The sequence below is a fragment of the Saccopteryx bilineata genome, chromosome 8 (genome assembly GCF_036850765.1).
Source record: "Saccopteryx bilineata isolate mSacBil1 chromosome 8, mSacBil1_pri_phased_curated, whole genome shotgun sequence".
In the NCBI taxonomy this organism is placed as follows: Eukaryota; Metazoa; Chordata; class Mammalia; order Chiroptera; family Emballonuridae; genus Saccopteryx; species Saccopteryx bilineata.
The window spans coordinates 94,502,760-94,513,143 of NC_089497.1; positions in this window are offsets into that span (position 1 = coordinate 94,502,760).

Consider the following 10,384-nt stretch of genomic DNA (forward strand, 5'->3'; position numbering starts at 1 on the left):
ATGGGATGCAGCAAAAGCAGTGATAAGAGGGAAGTTCATATCACTTCAGGCATATATGAACAAATAAGAGACAGCCCAAGTGAACCACTTAACTTCACACCTTAAGGAACTAGAAAAAGAAGAAGAAAGACAAACCAAAACCAGCCGAAGAAAGGAGATAATAAAAATCAGAGCAGAAATAAATGAAATAGAGAACAGTAAAACTATAGAAAAATTAATAGAACAAGGAGCTGGTTCTTTGAAAAGATCAACAAAATTGACAAACCCTTGGCAAGACTTACCAAGGAAAAAAAGAGAAAGAAGTCATATAAACAAAATCCAAAATGAAAGAGGAGAAATCACCATGGACACCGTAGATATACAAAGAATTATTGTAGAATACTATGAAAAACTTTATGCCACTAATTTCAACAACCTAGAAGAAATGGATAAATTCCTAGAACAATACAACCTTCCTAGACTGAGTCAAGAGGAAGCAGAAAGCCTAAACAGACCTATTAGTAGAGAAGAAATAGAAAACAACATTAAAAACATCCCCCAAAATAAAAGCCCAGGCCCTGATGGCTATACCAGTAAATTTTATCAAACATTCAAAGAAGACTTGGTTCCTGTTCTACTCAAAGTCTTTCAAAAACTTGAAGAAGAAGCAATACTTCCAAACACATTTTATGAGGCCAACATAAACCTCATACCAAAACCAGGCAAGGATGGCACAAAAAAAGAAAACTACAGACCAATATCTCTAATGAATACAGATGCTATAATACTAAACAAAATACTAGCAAATCAAATACAACAACATATTAAAAAAATAATACATCATAATCAAGTGGGATTCATCCCAGAGTCTCAAGGATGGTTCAACATACGTAAAACGGTTAACGTAATACACCATATCAATAAAACAAAGAACAAAAACCACATGATCTTATCAATAGACACAGAAAAGGCTTTCGATAAAATACAACACAATTTTATGTTTATGAGTCTCAACAAAATGGGTATAGAAGAAAAATATCTCAACATGATAAAGGCCATATATGATAAACCATCAGCTAACATCATATTAAATGGCACTAAACTGAAGGCTTTCCCCCTTAATTCAGGAACAAGACAGGGTTGTCTACTCTCTCTACTCTTCTTTAATGTGGTACTAGAGGTTCTAGCCAGAGCAATCAGACAAGACAAAGAAATAAAAGGCATCCATATCGGAAAAGAAGAAGTAAAGGTATCACTTTTTGCAGATGATATGATCCTATACATCGAAAACCCCAAAGAATCCACAAAAAGACTACTAGAAACAATAAGCCAATACAGTAAGGTCGCAGGATACAAAATTAACATACAGAAGTCAATAGCCTTTCTATATGCCAACAATGAAACAACTGAGAACAAACTCAAAAGAATAATCCCCTTCACAATTGCAAAAAATAAAATAAAATACTTAGGAATAAACATAACAAAGAATGTAAAGGACTTATATAGTAAAATCTATAAACCATTGTTAAGAGAAATCGAGAAAGATATAATGAGATTGAAGAATATTCCTTGTTCTTGGTTAGGAAGAATAAATATAATCAAGATGGCCATATTACCCAAAGCAATGTACAAATTTAATGTAATTCCCATCAAAATTCCAATGACATTTTTTAAAGCAATAGAGCAAAAAATCTTCAGATTTGTATGGAACTATAAAAAACCTCGAATAGCCAAATTTATCCTAAAGGAAAAGAATGAAGTTGGAGGCATTACAATACCTGACTTCAAACTATATTATAGGGCCACGACAATCAAAACAGCATGATATTGGCAGAAAAATAGACACTCAGACCAATGGAACAGAATAGAAAGTCCAGAAATAAAACCACATATATATAGTCAAGTAATTTTTGATAAAGGGGCCAAGAACATACAATGGAGAAAAGAAAGCGTCTTCAATAAATGGTGCTGGGAAAACTGAAAGCCACATGCACAAGAATGAAACTGGAATACAGTCTTCCTCCCGGTACTAAAATTAACTCAAAATGGATCAAAGATCTAAACATAAGACCTGAAACAATAAAGTACATAGAAGAAGACATGGGTACTAAACTCATGGACCTGGGTTTTAAAGAGCATTTTATGAATTTGACTCCACAGGCAAGAGAAGTGAAGGCAAAAATTAATAAATGGGACTACATCAGACTAAGAAGTTTTTGCTCAGCAAGAGAAACTGATAACAAAATAAACAGAAAGCCAACTAAATGGGAAATAATATTTTCAATTAACAGCTCAAATAAGGGCCTAATATCCAAAATATACAAAGAACTCATAAAACTCAACAACAAACAAACAAACAATCCAATAAAAAAATGGGAAGAGGACATGAACAGACACTTCTCCCAGGAGGAAGTACAAATGGCCAACAGATATATGAAAAGATGCTCATCTTCTTTAGTTATTAGAGAAATGCAAATGAAAACTGCAATGAGATACCACCTCACAACTGTTCGATTAGCTATTAATAACAAGACAGGTAATAGTAAATGTTGGAGAGGCTGTGGAGAAAAAGGAACCCTCATCCACTGTTGGTGGGAATGTAAAGTAGTACAACCATTATGGAAGAAAGTATGGTGGTTCCTCAAAAAACTGAAAATAGAACTACCTTATGACCCAGCAATCCCTCTACTGGGTATATACCCAAAAAACTCAGAAACATTGATACGTAAAGACACATGCAGCCCCATGTTTATTGCAGCATTGTTCACAGTGGCCAGGACATGGAAACAACCAAAAAGCCCTTCAATAGATGACTGGATAAAGAAGATGTAGCACATATATACTATGGAATACTACTCAGCCATAAGATATGATGAGATCGAATCATTTACAGCAAAATGGTGGGATCTTGATAACATGATACGAAGTGAAATAAGTAAATCAGAAAAAACCAGGAACTGCATTATTCCATACGTAGGTGGGACATAAAAGTGAAACTAAGAGACATTTATAAGAGTGTGGTGGTTATGGGGGGGGGAGAGAGAGAGTGAAAGGGGGAGAGGAAGGGGCACAAAGAAAACTAGATAGAAGTTGACAGAGGACAATCTGACTTTGGGTGATGGGTATGCAACATAATTGAAAGACTAGATAACCTGGACTTGTTGATCTTTGAATATATGTAACCTGATTTATTGATGTTGCCCCATTAAAAAAATATAATTATAAAAAAAGGTATTAAACAATATAAAATTTTTGCCTGACAATTCAAAATATAATTTTACATATCTTTCAAGCTGGTAATTTTACCACTTATATAATTACACAAAAAAATTGTGGCCTGCCCTCTGGAATCAGGGTTAGATTTAGAAATTGCACAATTTCTTTAACTTTCTTTTAAGCATTTAATATGTGCATCTGTTAATTTTTTATAACAAAATATTTTTAATTAGAAAAGATTAAGTTGTATAGATAGCTTAAATTAGTGAAATATGTTTTTTTATTTTGGTTTGCTCTTTATAATAGTATATATGCAGTCTATTCTACTACTTTTACTTGATCTAATTCACTGTGTGGTTATTTTCTCTGTGAGTGCAGTCCCATTAACTTGTGCTTTATGCTCAACCATCACTCTTGCTACTTTTGTTACCAGTCATTTTGAACCTCAGCATTGGTCTTGATGAATTCTTTCCAAGAGGCAAATAATTCTAGCACTAAATTTTATTGACTTACCCCTACTCTCCATTCAATGAACAAAATACCACAGTTTCTGATAAGAAGCAATTATAAGTGATAATGATATTTGGCTTAATTATCATGACTGTAACATGCTGTGATGCAAATTAGAAAGATCAATTTTAGCAACATGCTGAGTTTATCTTTAATTATTCTTTACCTCATAAAATGAATCCAACATCAAAATATCTATGGATCAATGGAAGCGCAATTTATCAGGTTTATTTTATATCTTATGTAAAAGTCATTTATAATTTGGCAAATGATTCTAATCATAATCTTTTAATCATAGCTTCACTGTAGATTTTCTAAAATTTAGTTATATACTTGCATAGTAATTTGCTTTTCTCCAAGTTATAAGGTTTTTATTTGCTCTTTTAAATTAGTTTTATAAAAATAATTTATTTTTTATTTAAATTTTTCTCAATTTATAGAAGTTTCTGCATACATTTTCACACTGGCAATCAGCAAGATAAGGATGTCATCCTCATTGAATAGAGAAGTTGAGGACCACAGAAAAAATATAAATTTTCTTACATGTATTGCACTTTGAACATAGATTTTGTTTTTATGTCAGTATTCTTTCTGATATAAACAGTTATCTGTCTACTTTGAAGGCAATATTTACTTAGAATGTTAAGGTACACTAAAAAAGGTGTTCGTCTGTACTAAAGAATTATGTAGCTTTTCCTAGTGCCAAATACATATGTCTTTGGTTGTTATTATTTCTGGGGACATTGGCTGGAATTCCACCTGATGGTAATTGCATCCATTGGCCAGGAGGCCTTTTCTGGTATGAAACTTGCCCATGCAAGTGGCAAGCCAGAATAGCTATGGAATTAACACCACACTACCCAACCAATGACTGAGAAGAATGAGTAAATATTCTGACTTGTGTGTGTGTGTGTGTGTTTGTGTGTGTGTGTGTGACAGAGACAGGGACAGACAGACAAGAGAGAGAAATGAGAAGCATCAATTCTTCGTTGCTGTACCTTAGTTGTTCATTGATTGCTTCCTCATATGTTCCTTGACTGGGGGGGCTACAGCAGACTGAGTAACCCCTTGCTCAAGCCAGCGACCTTGGGCTCAAGGTGGTGAGTCTTGCTTAAACCAGATGAGTCCACACTCAAGCAGGCAATCTTGGGGTTTCAATCCTGGGTCCTCTGCATTCCAATTCGATGTTCTATCTACTGCACCACTGCCTGGTCAGGCAATAACAAAATATCCTCTGCTGAGGTAATGTAGTAAGTTACAGATTTAGCAAATCAAATCTCTTCTATTTGACCATGCATTCAATTCCAAAAACTTAATTCTTTTTATTCATGATGCAGGGCCATTTTATTTTTTTTCCCACTTTTTCTGGTATTAATTTGTTTTCTGAGAACTGATGATATAGGTAATCTTTTCTTCTCAGTATTTTGGTCAAATTTTACCTCCTCATAGAAGTCCTTTTTTTCTTTTTTATTTTTTTATTTTTCTGAAGCTGGAAATGGGGAGAGACAGTCAGACTCCCGCATGCGCCCAACCGGGATCCAACTGGCACGCCCACCAGGGGGCGATGCTCTGCCCCTCTGGGGCATCGTTTTGTTGTGACCAGAGCCACTCTAGCTCCTGGGGCAGAGGCCAAGGAGCCATCCCCAGCACCCGGGCCATCTTTGCTCCAATGGAGCCTCGGCTGCAGGAGGGGAAGAGAGAGACAGAGAGGAAGGAGAGGGGGAGGGGTGGAGAAGCAGATGGACACTTCTCCTGTGTGCTCTGGCCAGAAATCAAACCCGGGACTTCTGCACACCAGGCCGACGCTCTTCCACTGAGCCAACCGGCCAGGGGCATAGAAGTACTTTCTTAATACTACATCAAAATAGAACCTCATCTATTCTTCAACCTTTTGTTGTTCTTTTATTAATTGATTTTTTTTATAGCACAAACTTTCTTCTGTTTGTTAAATTTTGTAAGTTACTTAATACTCAGTGATTACTAGTCATTGACTATGATTGTGGACCAAACTGAGCCCTCACCAGTTTCTAGAAATAAAGTTTTATTGAAACAGAACCATGTTCATTTTTTAAAGTAGTATTTAAAAAAAATTGGCTGCTATTATGTTACCACAACAGTGGTGAAATTTGCAACAAAGACCATATGCCACACAAAACCTAAAATATTTACTTTCTGTCCATTTATAGAAAAGTTTGCTGAGCTATATTCTGTACTATAAAACATTCATGACAGAGACTATGTTGTGTTATAAGTCACTGCTGTACTCACATTGTATATAATAGGATTGGTACTTAACTGGTTTGAAACAATTTTGAAAAACTATTTAATTATTAAATAAGTAAGTGACATTTAAATCACTATAGAAATTTGCCTGGCATAAAGAGTTATTTAATATACATGTGTGCAATAAAGTAAAATAACTATCTCCAATGTGTGAAATAAATTTTACAAAACAGTAGATACAGAAACTTATATATATAATTTTTAATACATGTATATATAACCTGACCAGGTGGTGACATGGTGGATAGAGCATTGGCCTGGGATCCAGAGGACCTAGGCTTAAAACCCTGAAATCACTGGGTTAAATATGGGTTCACAAGCTTGAGTGCAGGCTCACTGGCTTAAGTATGGGATCATAGACATGACCCCATGGTGGCTGGCTTGAGCCCATAGGTTGCTGGCTTGAAGCCCAAGTTCTCTGACTTAAGCCCTGGGTTGCTGATTTGGGCAAGGGATCACTGGCTCAGCTGGAACTTCCTGTCAAGGCACATAAGAGAAATTAATCAATGAACAACTAAGGTGCAGCAATAAAGAGTTGATGCTTCTCATCTCTCTTTTTTCCTGTCTGTCTGTCCCTATCTGTCCTTCTCTCTTTCTCTTTCAGTCTCTGTCTCTGTATCTCTTGCTAAGAAAATCCCCCACAAATTAGCCCTGGCCAGTTGGCTCACTGGTAGAGAGTCGGCCTGGTGTGCAGGAGTCCCGGGTTTGATTCTCGGCCAGGGCACATAGGAGAAGTGCTTCTCTATCCCTCCCCCTCTCCTTCCTCTCTGTCTCTCTCTTCCCCTCCCACAGGCAAGGCTCCATTGGAGCAAAGTTGGCCTGGGCGCTGAGGATAGCTCTGTGGCCTCTGCCTCAGGTGCTAAAATGGCTCTGGTTGCAACAGAGCAATGCCCCAGATGGGCATAGCATTGCCTCCTGGTGGGCATGCTGGGTGGATCCTGGTTGGGTATATGCAGTAGTCTGTCTGACTGCCTCCCTGTTTCTAACTTCAGAAAAATACAAAAAAAAAGCAACCCACAAATTATGTAAATAATTATGTATGTATGTTACATTGTACATATAATGTTTATATGTACATATGTGCATATATCTATATTTATATAATAAATATGTGTTCATGTAATTATATGTATATAACCATATATTAAACAGTATATAATATAGTCAATATGTACAGGTTGCATATTTGTATATGTGCATATAGACGTCTATCTATGTACAGATTATACAGTGGTGGGCAAAAATAGGTTTATAGCTATAAGTGCACAAAACAGTTTATTATATTACTATTAATTAATTATTATATTACTTTTTTGTATTACAACTGTAAACCTACCTTTGTTCACCCCTGTATATATATATATTACATTTAAGTACAAACTCGATATGTATGCTAATGAATTATAGTGACTATCTCTGCTTTCTACCCTTTTTATAAACTTTAATGATCCTAATTGCTTCAAAATAAAACAGTAAGCCATAATTTACCTTAAAATTATTTTATAATTTATGTTTAACTGACATTATAAGACATTTTAATTCAAGTTTTTGGCTGGCTTGATTCTGATTTTAGTGGCATTGATATAACATTGAAACCTACAATTTTGCTATACATCTTTGAAAAAGAAATCTTAGTAATACTTGGGTTTAAGAAAAACTAAATATTTAGTGTCAATTTTTTTCTATTTTATGTAATTAAAAAAAGTATAATGAATTTTAGTAGTCATGTTATCAAGCTAAAAACTTTGCATAATTTTCTGGCTATTCTTGAATATGCTGCATAGCTATCTATAGTAGTTTCATCAGCTTCTAAGATGTTGATGACATCTGTCTGTAGAAGGGGATGAGAAAAGTGTTTTTTATAGATATGAATATGGAAAGTGGAAGGTGTCATTTATTTATGCACTTATCAATTTATAATGACTTAAATGTAATCTTTTAACAAATATTTATATTCCCCCATATTTTGTCAATTCTGGACAGTGTTCAGATATAATTGTCTTAAGCTGCACAGAGCACAATGAAAAGTATAGATATGTAAAGATATACATCCAAATGCATATATGTAGATATATATGTGTACATTTATACACCTACTCCATGATAAATACCACAATATTCCTTTTCCAACTGAGAGAAAGTAAGAGAAAAACATTATCAGGGAACATAGGAAACACCAGGGGTGAAGTGAGAAAAGTTAGAGCCAGACTGTGAAGAGACTGAATTATGTTGCCAGAGGTTTTTATTTCATTTGTAGGTAATAGGGAAAAGTAGAAGATTTTCAAGGAATGTAGAAAGAGAATGAGATTTCTGTTTTATTACAGAAGGAAGATTATGAAAAATACCTGTGAGGAGAACTTATATTTATAGTCTATTCAAATATTATGTCTAGACTGGTGTTTCCCAACGTGGGGCCCATGCCCCACAGGGGGGCAATTCGATAGTTAAGGGGGGCAATTTGAAAATGGACTCAACACGACTTTAACTCTTTCGCCCCGGGCCATTTAAATGAAATGCTAGATATCGGTGTCAAATTTAACAAAAAATGCAATTCTTAAATAATTGCAATAAATAATTATTAAGTATAATTTCATTTGACGAGACCAAAATATCAACTGGGTGATTGGCGTTGTCAAGTAAACTTCATCCTGGGTTCATCGCAGAGCATGCCATCTGCCGCGGGGAACCCCAGACATTTTTAAAACTCGCTAAACAACGCAGTTATTCTCACCTAATTGGCCCATCGCAACTTCTATAGTGTTTCACATCATTCAGTTGGTGTTAATTTGAAATAAGTGTCAGTCAAAACTGTTGTAAAAGCTCGTTGATTTAATAAATATACATATATTATTGTATAGATATAATTGGTAAGTATTTGATTTTATTTTTATCAATATTAAACTCTTTATTAAGTACTTCTTGCATCGGGGCTAGAAAGCACTAATATTTTATAAATATTATTGAGGCTATAATAGTGCATGCACGACAATTTTAATTTTAGAAGCATAACTTTCCAGAAAATTTTGTCAACTGGAAAAAATATAGATACCTTTTGATTTGCGGTGGTAGTGTAGTAAATGTGTTATATACATTTAAATAAATATGAATTTTTAGTATACATTTACTCTATGTCACATTGAATATATTTTAACACATATTTTAATATTAGTTTTTAATTGAACTTATTTTTATTTCTTATAGGCCACAGTAAAATGAGTGATGCAAGCAAGAAAAAAACTTGTCAATATTCGGAAGAATATTTAAAATTTGGGTTCATACCCGCTGTTCACGATGAGCAGATTCCTTTTTGTCTTTTATGCCAGCAATGCCTGACCAATGACTCAATGAAACGAGGTCATCTTGCGGCGCATTTGAAGGCGAAACATAGTGCTCATATTAATTCAGATTTGAGTTACTTTAAAACTTTAAAGAAAAATTTTGAAAAAGGAACAACATTAAAGTCTCTACTGCTCATACTTCAACTAATAATCGTGTTCTTGAGGCTAGTTATCAAATTTCTTTATTCATCGCTAAAACTGGAGAAAATCACACTATAGGAGAGAATTTAATAAAACCATCAATATCAGCATTTCTTAAAACAGCTTTTGAAAAAGATGACAAAGATGTAAAAGCTATGCCACTCAGTGACAAAACTGTTAGCAGAAGAATAGACGGAATGAGTGAGAATATTGAAAAACAACTTATTGAAAAGCTGAAAACAAGAAAATTCTCCTTGCAAATGGATGAATCAACTTTGAGAGACAGTGAGGCAGTATTGATAACTTACGTAAGATATATTGATAAAGGACATTTTGCTGAAGAAATGTTGTTCTGTAAAAGATTAGAAAGCACCACTACCTCCAAAGATATATATATAATAAGCTAAAAAACTACTTAGATGTCAATGATATACCAATGAAAAATATAACATCTTGTGCTCCAGATGGTGCTCCCAATATGATGGCCAAGAAAAATGGCTGCTTAAAATGGATGAAAGATGTGAATCCAGAAATGATTCTTGTGCATTGTGTTATTCATAGGGAAAACTTGGTAGCTAAAAACACCTTGCCTGTTCTGAATGAAGTATTACATACAGTAATAAAGTGTGTTAATGCTATTAAAGCTAGTGCCAAATGTGAGCGTCTTTTCAAGCTTTTTTGTGAAGAACAAAATGAAGACCATGTGAGACTTTTACTTCATACTGAAGTAAGATGGCTATCTAAAGGAAACTGTTTGAAAAGATTTATGGAACTGTTTGATACTCTTAGTGATTTTTTAAGCAACAAACCTGAAATGAAGTATCTGTTAACAATAGATGGTAAAGCATTTGTGAGTTATTTAGCTGATATCTTTGAAAAACTAAATATATTAAATAAGCAACTTCAAGGAACAAATA